The sequence below is a fragment of the Bubalus kerabau genome, chromosome 4 (assembly GCF_029407905.1).
Source record: "Bubalus kerabau isolate K-KA32 ecotype Philippines breed swamp buffalo chromosome 4, PCC_UOA_SB_1v2, whole genome shotgun sequence".
In the NCBI taxonomy this organism is placed as follows: domain Eukaryota; kingdom Metazoa; phylum Chordata; class Mammalia; order Artiodactyla; family Bovidae; genus Bubalus; species Bubalus kerabau.
The window spans coordinates 147548002-147564233 of record NC_073627.1 but is presented as its reverse complement, the minus strand read 5'-3'; the positions used below and the strand labels follow the sequence as shown (position 1 = coordinate 147564233).

General features: G+C 40.1%; 1 long non-coding RNA gene and 1 pseudogene across 2 annotated transcripts in view; one reads left to right on the top strand and one right to left on the bottom strand.

Annotated features, from left to right (window-relative positions):
- The first annotated feature begins 1670 nt into the window (after nt 1-1670).
- On the top strand, nt 1671-1773 carry LOC129651919 (uncharacterized; annotated as a pseudogene).
- An 8770-nt stretch (nt 1774-10543) lies between these two features.
- LOC129650467 (uncharacterized) overlaps nt 10544-16232 on the bottom strand; it is a 26082-nt gene continuing 20393 nt past the window's right edge. For both annotated transcript variants that reach the window (XR_008713779.1, XR_008713780.1), the window contains 2 exons: nt 14873-15026; nt 10544-10810 (listed from right to left, as the gene is read on the bottom strand). This is a non-coding gene — a long non-coding RNA (uncharacterized LOC129650467). The remainder of the gene's footprint in view (nt 10811-14872; nt 15027-16232) is intronic.

Here is a 16232-nt window from a genome sequence, read left to right as displayed (position 1 = left end):
AAAGTTGCTCAAAGAATGCTGCAACATATTCAAGAATGGGGAAGCGATAATGTTTTCTTCAAATACTAGTGGACAATGAAATTAAAAAATCCACAATTTAGACTAGAAAGTTAATGCATATGAGGTATAACATGAATGTCAACAGTATGTCTAAAAATAGAAAACTATTGATGTATTGTAAAAAAAAAAAAATAGCAATCTTTATCTTAAATCCTAAACAATATCAGTTAAAATGAGAAAGAAAAGTCTACAGAGGAAAGAAAAGTATATCAAATGTGTAATCTTTCAGAGAGGAAAGTAAGAGCTCTTATTTTGGCTTTCACACTTTTTTGAGATAAAATTTACATAACTTGAAATTATCCATATTAAAGCAACAATTTAGTGGCATTTAGTACATTCACAGTATTGTGCAGCTACCACCTCCTAGTTCCAAAGCATCTTCATCATCTCAAAAGGGGAATGGGAGCAATTGATTAATGGCTATGAAGTTTCCTATGTGTATGGAGTTGCCTGTTCTGGATATTTCACATAAATGGAATAATATCACACTTTAACTTTTGAAGTTTGTTTTGAAATTTGAAATATAAAAGATGCACCTAAAACAATATGATTTATAAATTAACAATGAAGAGATGAGCCAAAATGTTCTAGGCAGAGAAATTCTGTTTTGTTCTCTTAAGCTATCAAATTGCCTATGGAACATTTGCTAGACTACCAGGGAACCATCATCTGTTAAGTAGTTTTATTGGGGGAAACTTTAAAATAATAGGAAGAATTAAAATTAGCCTCTCAATTCTATGTCTACCTGATGTCCAAAAACCTGGACTGACTAAAAAAATTTGATAATTACTTCATGGAAAATTATGGCACCACTCAATCAAGGTATATGCAAAAGAACAGAATCAGATATGACTAAAAGAATTTCTTGGTCTTGGATGTCTGGTTAGGAAACTTCCTTACAAGTGATTTCAAAAGTATCCAGGTTCCCTGTCTCTTTCATATGCTGAACAAATAGGTTCAGACATCTCCCCTTCTCTTTGAGTGTTTATAGTGTTTCTGTGGTCTAATGTAGACAATCACAATAATTTTGTACTCATAGAAAACCTTTTATTCATGAAATTTCAAGTACTTTAGCAGAACAAGCAGTCCCAGGTCCCTGAAGTCCCAATTACATTGGAGGTTTGCAGTTTTCCAGGGGTGCTGGGCCTATTCAGATACCATTCTGCCTCCATCCTTTTTTTTTTTTTCCTCTCTCACATTAGAAAATATGCTATAGGACCATGGACCACATATTTGCTTCTGAGAAGTCTTTTTCTAGGAAGGAAATGTCCACAGGGGGTCAACTCTTGTTTGAAGCCTTTTCTTATCCTTCCTCCCTCCCCTGCCCCGACATGACTCAGCACTGGCAACAGAATTAATTACTTTTTGCATTTCAATCTCCATTTTGGGCTTCCTTGGTGGCTCAGACAGTAAACAATCTGCCTGCAATGCAGGAGACCCGGGTTCACTGTTTAAACCTCTACCATGGTTTAATAAGGTCTATGAGCTTCATGATTTAAGAAGTCCTAGATATGAATTCTAGCTCCTTCCACTAACTAGTTGTGTACATTTGGGTCTCAGTGTGTTCTTCTGTAAATTGGACACAACAACCAGAATGATCAGAAAGAATTTTTATGCAAATCAGAGCAGATAAGCTGCAAATAGCAGCCTCCTAGGTAAGTGTATGCAGCCTGTTGCCTGTACAGGTTGCCGTAAGGGACCTTGAAAACAGTCCTATATAGTGAACATTCATGATTGGCATGCTGTCCTCAGTCTAGGCTCCAGACAGGTATGCAAGGTACCTTTGGAGAGTCCCAGGGCACAGTGGCCAGGGTCTACATTGGCCAAGTCATAATGTCCATTTGCACCAAACTGCAGAACAAGGAGCATGTGATTGAGGCCCTCTGCAAGGCCAAGTTCCCTGGTCACCAGAAGATGCACATCTCCAAGAAGTGGAGATTTACTAAGTTTAAGGTGGATGAGTTTGAAAACATGGTTGCAGAAAAGTGACTCATCCCAGATGGCTGTGGGGTCAAATACATCCTTAATTGTGGCCCTCTGAACAAATAGTGGGCCCTGAACTCATAAGAGCCTTACCCTCCTTACTCACACCCACCAATAAATCCTACTTTCCTGTCAAAAACAAAAAAAGAAACAGTGCAGATAAAGAAACTTGAGACAAACCTGGTACATAGGAAGTGCTCAGTCACTGGTAGCAATGAATAGCAGTGATCCCAGTGGTCATCCTGATTTCAACATCACTGTATAAATACAGTTTGGGCCATATCAATAGATTTTTTACATACACTTGCTCATATGTCTTTCATCCTAGATTGTCTAATCCCAGAATGACAGGCCCCTGGCTTGTTTGACCTTGTTTTCCCAGCACCAAGCACAGCAACTTCATAAAAGTTGATTGAATTTGTGAATGAATTACTTTAGCCCATGATTAACATTTCAGTCTTTTTTTTTTTTTTTAACTTTCTAGACAACTTATAAACCTCAAACTGTCAACAAATGGCAGTTTAGACTTATTTCCAACTGTCCTTCCCTTGCAAGCTATTTATCCAGTCAGTAACACTGACAGATTTGAAATTCCCCTCTGGCTAAAAAGATAAGCCAAATGAGCTCACAGGGAGGAGAAAAGAAGTGCTTGGAAGGAGAGCCTTACTTATGGTTAAGTAAACTCACCCATTCCTTAGGAATGAGAAGGGTTTGTTTAATATTGTTTCTTCTTATCTGACTTGCAACACTTCAAATTCAGTTAATTTCAAAATTTTATTTGTGCCTATTGATAATATCTCAGGGAATCTCAAGGTGGTGGGGTGAAGACCCTTAATAGGCTTGATGGAATGTATGAATTTTGTCTGTTACACCAACGCATGCTTAAAGGAAGCTTCCATTTGTCGAGGACCCCACTGCTCCCCTAGAAAGCCTGTATATTAACAACTATAACAAATGTAAGCTATATGATTGCCAGCTGTTTACCAAGTGACAGGCACTTTCTAGATGCTTTACCTCTGTTGTTCATAATTCTCATATTAGTTTTGAGAAGCAGACATCAGAGAATTAATAACACTTGTAGTTGCAGATGAGAAAATATTTGACTTAAAGATGGGCTCAATAAAGGACAGAAATGGTATGGACCTAACAGAAGCAGAAGATATTAAGAAGAGGTGGCAAGAATATACAGAAGAACTGTACAAAAAAGATCTTCATGACCCAGATGATCACGATGGTGTGATCACTCACCTAGAGCCAGACATCCTGGAATGTGAAGTCAAGTGGGCCTTAGAAAGCATCACTACAAACAAAGCTAGTGGAGGTGATGGAATTCCAGTTGAGCTATTTCAAATCCTGAAAGATGATGCTGTGAAAGTGCTGCACTCAATATGCCAGCAAAGTTGGAAAACTCAGCAGTGGCCACAGGACTGGAAAAGGTCAGTTTTCATTTCAATCCCAAAGAAAGGCAATACCAAGAATGCTCAAACTACCGCACAATTGCACTCATCTCACATGCTAGTAAGGTAATGCTCAAAATTTTCCAAGCCAGGCTTCAGCAATATGTGAACCATGAACTTCCAGATGTTTAAGCTGGTTTTAGAAAAGGTAGAGGAACCAGAGATCAAATTGCCAACATCCTCTGGATCATGGAAAAAGCAAGAGAGTTCCAGAAAAACATCTATTTCTGCTTTATTGACTATGCCAAAGCCTTTGACTGTGTGGATCACAATAAACTGTGGAAAATTCTGAAAGAGATGGGAATACCAGACCACCTGACCTGCCTCTTTAGAAATCTGTATGCAGGTCAGGAAGCAACAGTTAGAACTGGACATGGAACAACAGACTGGTTCCAAATAGGAAAAGGAGTTCGTCAAGGCTGTATATTGTCACCCTGCTTATTTAACTTCTATGCAGAGTACATCATGAGAAACTCTGGACTGAATGAAGCACAAGCTGGAATCAAGATTGCCGGGAGAATTATCAATAACCTCAGATATGCAGATGACACCACCCTTATGGCAGAAAGTGAAGAGGAACTCAAAAGCCTCTTGATGAAAGTGAAAGAGGAGAGTGAAAAAGTTGGCTTAAAGCTCAACATTCAGAAAACAAAGATCATGGCATCTGGTCCCATCACTTCATGGGAAATAGATGGGGAAACAGTGGAAACAGTGGCAGACTTTATTTTTTTGGGCTCCAAAATCACTGCGGATGGTGACTGCAGCCATGAAATTAAAAGACGCTTACTCCTTGGAAGGAAAGTTATGACCAACCTAGATAGCATATTGAAAAGCAGAGACATTACTTTGCCACAAAGGTCCGTCTAGTCAAGGCTATGGTTTTTCCTGTGGTCATGTATGGAAGTGAGGGTTGGACAGTGAAGAAAGCTGAGCACTGAAGAATTGATGCTTTTGAACTGTGGTGTTGGAGAAGACCCTTGAGAGTCCCTTGGACTGCAAGGAGATCCAACCAGTCCATTCTGAAGGAGATCAGCCCTGGGATTTCTTTGGAGGGAATGATACTAAAGTTGAAGCTCCAGTACTTTGACCACCTCATGCGAAGAGTTGACTCATTGGAAAAGACTCTGATGCTGGGAGGGATTGGGGGCAGGAGGAGAAGGGGACGACAGAGGATGAGATGGCTGGATGGCATCACTGACTCGATGGACATGAGTCTGAGTGCACTCCAGGAGTTGGTGATGGACATGAAGGCCTGGTGTGCTGTGATTCATGGGCTCGCAAAGAGTCGGAAATGACTGAGCGACTGAACTGAACTGACTGAACTGAAGCATTAATTATCCCATACAACAACAAATATGAAGATGGATGGCCAAAGACTCATTCAGCAACTCCATAATGTTACCAAGAGTCCTTCAAGCTCTTTCCACCCATTCCTCCACCATTTTCAGCACATTGGTTTCATCCTTGTGACTGACACCTCATGGATTCAAGATGGCTGCCATTTCTCCAGGCATCATGCCCACCAGTGGCCACCTAAGTGGTAAACAAGGAACAAATTCCCATTTCCTCTTGAGGCTCTGACTTAAGAATTTCCTTACCACTTCTTTAGGTAGAAGTTTACATTATTTTTGCTCATCCTAAAAGCACTCACTGGTGAAGTATGGGGTTTTCATTGCTGTCTTCTATCAGAATTTGTCTACTGGGACTGGATCTTCCCTGAGTTTGAGAGATCTCTGCCAGTAATCTGAACCCAAAATCTAGGTTCCATTGACACCAATCCCAAATGGAATAGAAGAGTGGAGAGTTCTGCCAAAATATGGTCCACTAGTGGAGGGAATGAGAAACCACTCCAGTAATCTTGCTGTGAAAACCCCATGAACTGTATAAAAAGGTAGTCTTCAACACCACCACCAAATTAAGAATGTTTGAGGCTTGCATTAAAAAAAAAAAAAAAAAAAAAAAGGAAAATCCTTAGGACCCCAGGACATTTCTGAAAAAGCAAATAAGAAGAGTAAAGAGAAATAGTATTATTTTTTTAATACCTACTATAAGCCAGGAATTGTGTTATTTACCTTGTCTCAATAAGATTTAGAGCAATTGATTTTTCAGAGAAGGGTCCAGAGAGGTTAGGTAATTAGCCCAAGATCACACAGTATTTCAGTGTGATACAGTAATTTGAAACCAGGTATTCTAATTCCACAGCCCATGACCTTTGCATGTAACTGCCCTGATCTTTTGTATAAACACACAAAATGAGATGTCTGGAATAAAAATGTATACTGGGAGGTAGAAAGTCTGAAATCAAGCAAAGGTTTGCTGGGGGAAGGGAAGTAGAGAGTAGGTGGTTGCCCAAGAAGCTCTTCATTCCTCTAATTGCCTGGGCTTATGTTTGCAGATTGCATCAGTTGTCTTACTGCCCACTGATTGGTCCCTCAGAATCATCTCTGCTTCTGACAATTTCCCATAAATCTGTTCAGATCCAAATTCTTTCTTATTTAAAAGGATCCACACATTTACAGCCACGTGAACAACTTGATGGCCATGGGATGTGTGGGGACTGGTAGAATAACTGAGATCACCTATATAACTGGTAGAATAACTGAGGTCACCTACATTCTGTGTAATTACCTACTCTCATCTTCTCACCTGACAGTATCCTTTTGAGATGTCATCTGGATTTGAAAGTGGAAATTAATTTTGAGCTGAGGTATGTTACAAATGAATTCTGCAAAGCTCTTATTGCCATATGTAATTCTCTGCGTGGGAATTCTCTAATACTAGGGACAATATCAGAGAAGGCGATGGCACCCCACTCCAGTACTTTTGCCTGGAAAATCCCATGGACGGAGGAGCCTGGTGGGCTGCAGTCCATGGGGTCGCGAAGAGTCAGACATGACTGAACAACTTCCCTTTCACTTTTCACTTTCATGCATTGGAGAAGGAAATGGCAACCCACTCCAGTGTTCTTGCCTGAAGAATCCCAGGGACGGGGGAGCCTGGTGGGCTGCCGTCTATGGGGTCACACAGAGTCGGACACAACTGAAGTAATTTAGCAGCAGCAGCAGGGACAATATAAGTGATAAAAAGTTCCAAAGAGCAAGCATCAAAGTATCTTTTAAGAAGTTTCAAGACCCATTACTTATCAAAGCTGTGTAGATAACTAAAGCTTCAGAGGCAGGCAACTTTGGTTTGGTTTGCCAGCTCTGCCACTCACTGGCTTAAGATGATCGACTTATTTATCTGACATCCTTAATTGTCTAAACGAGACTGACGAAAATTGACCTCTCAAGTGTTTGTGACCATAAAGTAAGGCAAAATTCAGCACACTGCCTGGCACACAACAGGCACACACAGTTGTCCCCTTCCCAATTTCCCTTCTGAATTGGCACATTTCTGCCCACTCAGACCAGGACTAAAGAGCCAGCCTGCCCCAAGGCTGAGAATCAGATGAAGAAAAATGAGTAAAACCAAAGCCCCTTTCAGCATTTGGTAGTCATCAATTAGGAGCCCCTCATGTCATAGGTCAGAGCTCGACATTATGGCTAAGGGAAGCCAGTTGGCCTAGAAGTGGAAAAACTGTCTAGCAATTAGGAAAATTTATAGATATTTCTCAAAACTCCTTGAGTCCTGGGCTGGGGAAAAGCGTAGTGGTATGTGTTTTATCAAAGGCTCAAATAAACCCAGGTCCCATCAGAATCACTGCTTAAGAGATGTAAGAAGACAGGGAGAGAATGAAAAGCAATGAAAAGACAATGGAAAAAATATTTCACAAGTTTTATTAGTTGGGATGGTGGGCAGGCATGTACTCTATTTTTCTGTCTGCTCAGGCAAGCCTCTGCAGACCAGAGGGAAATTCATCCTCCCCTTGTTTGTTTTATCCACAGCCTCCAAAGGAAAGATTTTAGAGATCTTGCTTTTTCACAGATGTGGATACTGTCTCACTCTGTAATCCAGAAAGCAGATGTTTTCAACTCGCCCTTGGAAATGAGAAGTGAATGCCATTTCTTTTTTCTTTTCTTTCTCTCTTTCTTCATACAGAAATTTTTGCACAATTTAAATATATTCTATGCAGAGAGTATTTCAATTCAGGGCTTCATTTTGGCTTTTTCTTTATTTGCATAGATTTCCAATTTAGTAGGGATACTGTAACACTTTGGCACAAATAGCGGGAAAAAAAAGTTCTTTTCCAGGACAAAGTTGTTTCACTTTGTCTTGATGGTGCCACCTGACCCCCCTGGGAAGGGTTGGATTTCTGCACATCTATCACACCCACAGCGGCTGTGTCAAAGCCCAGCCCAACTGCTCTTTTGCACATGTATGGCTGGTTATTCACTACATGTAGGCTGAAGATGAGAGCCTGAGGTGGAAAAAGTGGATTCCTACCCAGCCACTCAGGACACTGACCCTTTTGTGAGCCAACTCTCCTTTCTTGTTTCTGTAACTATGACATTCCAATCCTGTGCAGAGCTGTTTCAAGTGTGAGCGTCTAAGGTATCACTTCTCCAAAAATTCTAGCCCATAACCACTAGCTTTCAGATATGAGGAAAAAGATGTGTGTAATGAAGCCAAACATAACAATTAATGCATCAGGGTTCCTAAGTGCATTTTGCAATAGCAGATTGTGTTGCAGCTGATGTCAGAGCTGACGTGTTGTTAATCCAATAAAAGTGCACAGGGATTTCTCTAAACCTTGGCTGGGCACACGTGAAAATGCTATCAGACCATTTGACATTTTGTTTAAGTTCATTGTCTATCATCTTGAAAGTAGTCCAGCTTGATTTATATACATACCCTTTAGAAAATTCTTCCCTTACCTGTTGAAGTCAGTTTTCTATAAATTCTTAAAGAAGCAAAGGTTTAGCTGATCAGAATGAGAATCATAAGTAGATCTGGAAATTCCCTGTGAGGCACCAATGCCAGTGTTTCTTGGTCTTGCTAAGAACTTGGATGGAATGGAGGAATGAATCAAACTATTGGGATTTTTTGTCTCTGAAATCAATGAAGGCATTCTTTGCTATCATGTATGATAAAAGCATTGAAAGTGGCTAGATTCCCTTTAGCACCTTTCCATAATTAAGCCGGTTCTGAAATGTGTATTGTACACAAGCAGAGTACCAGGGATTGCATACTGGTCCCTTTGGGCCGTGTGGTAGGGTGACAGGGAGAGGGTGTGAGACAGTAGAGTAAAGCATATGGAGCCAACAGTGTGAGTGTGCTGTCTAAAGAGCAGCCACGACTCCACTCCCACGGGATTCAAGCGTGGCAACATTTTCTGATTTACTTTTTCCAAGAAAAGCCAGAAATCCTGATGCTTAAGTGGAATGGTTAGGGGAAACACTGAAGCCATCTGCGCCATACCCAGGCAAGATAGTAGCCACTTGCAAGAGCTGTCTTAACAACAGGAGGTCCTGGTAAGGATCATGGGACTAACAAGCTACCACGAACCAGCCGAATTCAGGAAATGTCAAAAGGAGACTGGAGACAATAATCCATGTGTCCTACCAACCTCCCAGAATCCTCCTTGATGGAATCCATCTTGGCTGAACAATGCATGAACCAGCAGGAAGGACCCTGTATTAGAATGATTGGCCATAAAACTCAAGACTGTGAGCCATGTGGCAGAGGAGTCCTCCTGGGTTCCCTTAGCCGGTTACTCTCCACCCAGGCACCCCTTCTCAATAAAGTCTCTTGCTGTGTCAGTACGTGTGTCTCCTCAGACAATTCATTTCTGAGTGTTAGACAAGAGCCCACCTCTCTTGCCCTAGAAGGAGTCCCTCTTCCTTCAAGAGAATCTTTAAATGTTGGAAACTAATTCACATTAAAAAAACAAAAAACAAAAAAAAGATTCTATGTACGAGTAAAAGCATCTGAGTGCTGAACTCGGCTTGTATGATATCAGTTTTAACTTTTGCAACGATTAGGATTTGGGCTTTTGTCCCATATAGCCCAGCAGTCTGGGGCTCCATGGCTGGGGAGTCACAATGACCTTTGCCCCACGACATCCTGGAGTCTGTCAGTTAGCCTTATTCATGGAGCATGAGCCAATCAGAGGGCTGCTTTCCCACAATGCATCTTGTGGGCTGTCCACCACAGACAACAGGACATTGACTAATTATATAATTGTTTGTTTCCTGTGAGAGTTGTAGCAAGTTACCACAAATTGAGTAGCTTGAGACAACACAAATGAAGTCTGACACATTTCTCACAGGGCTAAATTCAAGACAGGGCTATGTCCCTTTCTGGGGGCTCTTGAGGATAATGTGTTTCCCTGCCTTTTCCAGTTGCTTGAGGCTCCCACCTTCTTTGACTCATGGCCCTTTCATCCATCATCAAAACCAACAGTGACGAGTGGAGTCCTCAGGTCATATCACTCTGACTTTGCTTCCCTCATCACATCTTCTCTGACTCTTAACCCTCTGCCTTCCCTTCCATTTCTGAGGATCATTCTGATTATGTTGGGCCCACCTTGCATGCATGCGTGCTCAGTTGCTTAGTCATGTCTGCCTCTTTGTGATCCCATGGGCTGTAGCCTGCCAAGCTCCTCTGTCCATGGGATTATCTAGGCAAGAATACTGGAGTGGGTTACTATTTCCTCCTCCAGGAGATCTTCCCAACCCAGGGGTTGAACCTGTGTTTCTTATGGCTCCTGCATTGGCCGGTGCATTCTTTACCACTGAGCTATAAGCTTCCTATTTTAAGGTCAACTGACTGGCAATTTTAATGCCCTGAAGGATGAATATGGAACCAAATGTTCTCAATGTCTGCTTTAAATGTTTGGTTTTCCAGAATGTATACAATGGCCCTACTCACCTTTCACAACTCCTGTACAGTAAGTCCCCTACTTATGAACAAGTTGAATGATTTCTGTTCTGAGAGCAGTTGTAAGTCCAATTTGTTTGTTGGCACAACAAATTTAGCCTAGGAATTCAACTAGCACAATCTGCTATATAGTACTGTGCTGTAATACGTTTACAATACTTTTCATACATATAGTACAGAAAAAGCAAACAAAAAATAAAGAAAACATTTTTAATTTTACAGTACACTACTTAGAAAAGTATAGTTGTACAATACAATAGCTGGCATACAGGGACTGGCATCGAGTGAACAGGCAAGAAGAGTTACTGCCTGGAGGAGGGAGAGGAGGTGGGAGATGATAGAACTGAATGATCCTCAGCAATGAAAGATGGGAGGGCAAGTTGCAATTTCACTCGCTCCTGTCGTTGATGGAACGCAGGTTCGACTCCAACTCTTTGAACATTCTCAACCTGAGGGTTAGTTCCCCAATGGTTCAGCGATAAAGAATCCACCTGCGATGCAGGAGACAGGGAAGAAACAGGTTCCATCCCTGGGTCAGGAAAATTCCCTGGAGGAAGAAACGACAACCCACTCCTGTCTTTGGCCAGAAAATCCCATGGACAGAGGATTTTGGCAGGCTACAGTCCACGGGGTTGAAAAAGAGTCAGACTAGACATAGCAACTGAACACACACTCTCACACATACACACACACTGGCCTGAAGGGGACTTACTGTATCCCACAGGGCATTTCAGGATGACATTTATTCAGTTATTTTGCATTTGAATCACAGGAAATTTTCTTCAATTGTGTTTGTTTTCCCTAATCTTTTGAGGCTCATACCTCACCACTTAGCCACTTGCTTTCTCCTTTGCATGAAAAAGAGAAAAATTTCAGGTAGTAAATGCCATTTCCTGTCACTCACTTTAAATTCTAAAACCAATCAAAGACTTAGTTTTAATATTTTTGCCTTAAAAATATTAATTTACTACAACTTTATTGAATGGCTTCACTATCTATAACACTGTTAGGTCTGGTATGGGCAGACTAAGAGGATATTCCAAAATGAATAAAATTGAGGCCCTCTGGTCCTCAATTCCCTTATCAAATATATCAGTTGAGTGGTAGAGGTGACAAAGGAGGAAGGAAGACTGGATGTTGGAGAACAGAGAGTGCTCCACAGGAGATGCAAATGAGACATGAGTTTCAAAGTGCCAAATGGAATGTTGCTCTTATTATCTGATTTTCTACCATTTCAGTGCTATGATGGAAAGGAGAGAATATTCCAAGTTGAGTGGCAAGTTGAAACCAGGATGGGAGGTCAGAGTCAGTACTGCAGGTGAGGACAAGGGGACAATCAAGGATGGGGCTCTCTTAGATTTTATCTCATTTTGCCCTGTTTTTGGCCAATGCATGCATGCATTTCAGTGGTCCTCAAAACTTTTATCATGATCCTGTGTGCATGTGTTCAGGCCAAGTCACTTCAGTCCGACTTTTTGCAACCTTATGGGTCATAGCCTGCCAGGCTCCTTTGTCCATGGAGATTCTCCAGGCAAAAATACTGGAGTGGGTTGCCATGCCCTTCTCCAGGGGATCTGCACCGAGGGGTCAAACCCATGTCTCTATGTCTCCTGCATTGGCAGGCAGGTTCTTTACCACCGGTGCTACCTGGGAAGGCCCTATCCTGGTCCTAAATACACGATGGAATACAACTTGTAAAATTCAAAAGACAAACATAGCCTATCAAAAGAAAACCACAAAATGATTAATGTTGGTTGTCACTTTGCAAATAGCTTATTGTATCAAAATTATTTGAAAAGAAGTCTGTTTTCTTCTCTAGGAGAGACTTTGAGAAAGAAATGGATTCTGATTTACCTCGTGTTTCCAAACTTGAGTCATACTAAGCAACTTAGCACCTGTTTAATATGGGCATGATTTGAATTCTATTCTGTACTCCTTTGCTTAATATCATCAAAACACGTTACTAGATAAGACTTGGCTCCCATGAATTCTACCACCTTGGGTTCTGCCTGTGATTGTGTATAAAATTAAACTTGATAATCAGCTGACCTTAAGATAAAGGAGAGTATCCTGTATTACCAAGGTAAACCCAAGGTAATCTGGTCCCTAAGGGCAGAGGGGAAGACAGAAAGATGAAGCAGAAGAGACAGAGGGAGAAGAGATGGGCAGCCTGAGAAGATTGATGCCATTTCTGGTTCTGAAGTTTAGGGATCATGTGTAAGGAATGGAGAGAGGCTTTTAGAAACTAAAGGTAGCCCCAGCCAACAGGCAGGAAGGAAATGGGGACCTCAATCCTACAACCACATCGTACTGAACTTTGTCAATGATGTACATGAGCTTAAAAGTGGATTCTTCTCCAAAGCTTCCAGAAGAAACACAACCCTGCTAACATCTCAATTTTAGTCCAGTGAGACCAATGTCAGACTTCTGACTTATAGAACTTGAAGGTAATAAATTTGTCTTAAGTCACTAAGTTTATGATTATTTTTTAATGGCAGCAATAAATAACTAAAGCAAACACCAGTTGTAGCTCCCTCAAAATCTTTTCATAACTATTATACTCTTGGTCTTTCTAAAGAGAATTGCTCTTTCCCTTATCTTGGCAATGGAGCATCCCCTCATCCTGCACTCATAACATGAGATTCATAATAATATTAGCCCTATTTCCTTGTCAATATCTTACCTAAAACAGTTGATTGTATGTTCCTTGAAAGTAGGGAACAGGTATTAGTCATCTTTATCTCTTGTTTCATAAGGCTTAGGAAAAGTTGTTTATTTCTACCAAAGAGATATTTGAAACTCATTGGAGGGAGAGGGGGAAATAGACCCAATCAGAGGCGATGCTTTTCAGTCTGGGATCTACAGTGGGAAATCTGACAGTCAAGTGGGAGTGCTGAGCTCCAATCCACTTAACCCAAAGGAGAATAACTACTATAGGAATGTAGAACGACTACTATTGGAATGTAGACAGCTGGATTCAGGGAGTGAAGACAAGAACAAGCATCTTGGGAGCAATGCGAGAGAGATTACCTAAAATATCTGCTGGTGTGAGATTCACCTGTTGAGCCCCCTGGGATGTGACTGGCCTGACTTGAAGGATCCAGGGCAGTGTGGATGATATGTGTTTAGAGAATGATGCTTCCCTAGCTGGCAAGTGATATACGTTTCTGGACCACTATTGAAATACAGCTTCCAGCCAAGGTATTATATCTGGAGTCCTAGAGATTTAATTACAAAGGATTCTAGAGCCAGATTTATAGTGGGCCTTGTATTACCTTACTTTGTTCCATGATCTAAGTCTAAAACTTCAAAAATAATGTGTCCTACCCCCTTCAATCCCCCCCAACTCCCTCACTCACCCCACCACCACCACACATGAGCACTTGATTTTAACTTGGAAAGTTCTATTGTAGAGCCCACCTTCCTTTTGGATCTCAGCTAATTCCAAGAGCCCTTTTGGTTCTCTCTCAGAAATGCAGATTGCCACCTAATCAAACTTTTCAGCTCACCAATTCCAAGTTAGCCTCTCCAGCCAAGTTATCCCTGGAAACGTATTTTAAACTCTTTTTAGCAGAGAGAAATATTTGGATTTTTGCCTATTTTGCAAAGGCTGAGAATCAAATTACAGACCCAGAGCTTCTGTTTTTTTAATACTATGTGTCTGTATTATTTAAACATACATGGAAAATAGTATTTTTCCTTAACAAACTAAAGCTCGCAGGCGCCAGCACTGCATTGGTGACTGTGACCATTGTGTGGGTCGTGTCACCGGGATGCAGTCAGAGTGCACAGAATGGAGCCACATTGGGACATGGAATGTGGGCCTTCCCTTTGCTTTTCTGGAAAGGGATAATTACCGACTATACAAAAACTTTCCATTGATTATTCAAATGTTGCATCTTCTGTCTCAGTGCAGGTCATGGTAGGCTCTCAGATACTGAAATGTTATTCTCCTTATATTGGCGGAGATTCTTTTCAATTAAAGGACTTTTCCTTCCTCTAATCTTTTTTTTTTTAACTTTAAAAACATTCTTAGCTCGTGTATCTAAGCCATGTAAGCACATGTGTTTTGTAATGTTCCATATTTCAAAAGGAAAAGAGTGAGATCCTTTGAACATATTTTCCAAGCATCTCAACTGAGTAACAAACTATTTTATCTTCCATGTCTGTGAATATTTTGCAAATGAATGAGTCTGTTACCCCTAAATGTCTTATAGCATCATTAGCATAGACTTCACTTGGGAGTTGGTTAACATTTGAGCAGCAGCTGAACTGGTTTACAGTTCCACAGTCCAGAGAGGAAAAGTTAGCTAAATAAATTAATAGTGTAAAAAAAAAAAAAAATCAGACACTTTAAAACCAGTTAAGAAAACAAGCTATTCACAATCACTTTAGATGAATCATTAACATTCTAAATTCTAATAACAAATTTATTAATTTTCTTCATTAAGGCAGACATTTCAATTTTCCCTGCTAGAAAGCTCCTTATTAACATAGGTCAAGTTACTATGTTTACCTCAGTTAAGTAAAATTATATATCTTAAATATTTCACCTCACTAATGATGCTTGACTCCATCTTTTTTCTATTTTTGTTGTTTAGTTGCTCAATCATGTCCAACTCTTTGCGATCCCATGGACTGCAGCACACCAGGCTTCCTTGTCCTTCACTATCTCCTGGAATTTTCTTTTTTTTATTTGAAGTATAACTGAAATATAACATTATATCAGTTGCAGGTATATAACATAATGATTCAATATTTGTGCACACTGAAATGATCACCACAATAAGTCTAGTTACCATCTGCCACCATAACAAAGTTAGAACTTTGTGTATGTGTGAATAATAAAAACTTTACGATATATTCTTTCAGTTATTTTCAAATATGCACTGCAATATTATCATAATGTACACTATGCTATACATTACATCCCCATGACTTATGTATTTTATAACTGGAAGTTTGTACCTCTTTACCTCCTTTACTCATTTTGTTCCCCACCAAAACCTGCCCCTCTGGCAAGCATCAGTCAGTTCTATAAGTCTGGCTTTGTTCTGACTGTTTGGTTTGGTGTTTAGAGTCTACATATAAGTGAAATCATATAGTATTTGTCTTTCTCTGCTTTATTTCCTTAGCATAATACTTCTAGGTCCATCTATCCAAGTTTCCATAAATGGCAAGATTTCATTGTTTATGGCTAAGTAATATTCCATTGTGTGTATATAATATTATATATATATATAAACATAGGGGTGCATATATGATTTCAAATTAGTGTTTTTCTTTTCTTTGGATTCCACCCAGACGTGGAATTGCTGGATTTTCTGGTGGTTCTCCTTTTAACTTTTTTGAGGAACCTCCATACTATTTCCCATAGTGGCTGTACCAGTATACATTCCCACTAACAGTGCACAAGTGTGTCCTTTTCTCCTCATCCTCACCAACACTTGTTATTTCTTGCCTTTTTGATCTTAGTCATTCTAACACGTGTGAGGTGATGCCTCTTTGTGATTTTGAATTGCATATCCATGATGATTAGTGATGTTGAACATTTTTAAATGATCTATTGACCATCTGTATGTTATCTTTGAAAAATGTCTATTCAGATCCTCTGCCCATTTTGTAATCAAATTGTTTTGTTTTCACTTTGAATTTTATGTGTTCTTTATATATTTTAGATAATAACCACTTATCAGATAAAGGATTTGCAAATATTTTCTCCCATTCAGCAGGTTTTCTTTTTGTTTTGTTGACAGTTTGCTATGCAGAAGGTTCTTATTTTGATGTAGTCCCATTTACTTATTTTTTCCTTTGCTTTTGGAATCAGATACGAAAAATCTTTGCCAAGACCAATGTCAAGGAGTTTACTGCTAATATTGACTTCTGGGAGTTTTATGATTTCTGGTTTTATAT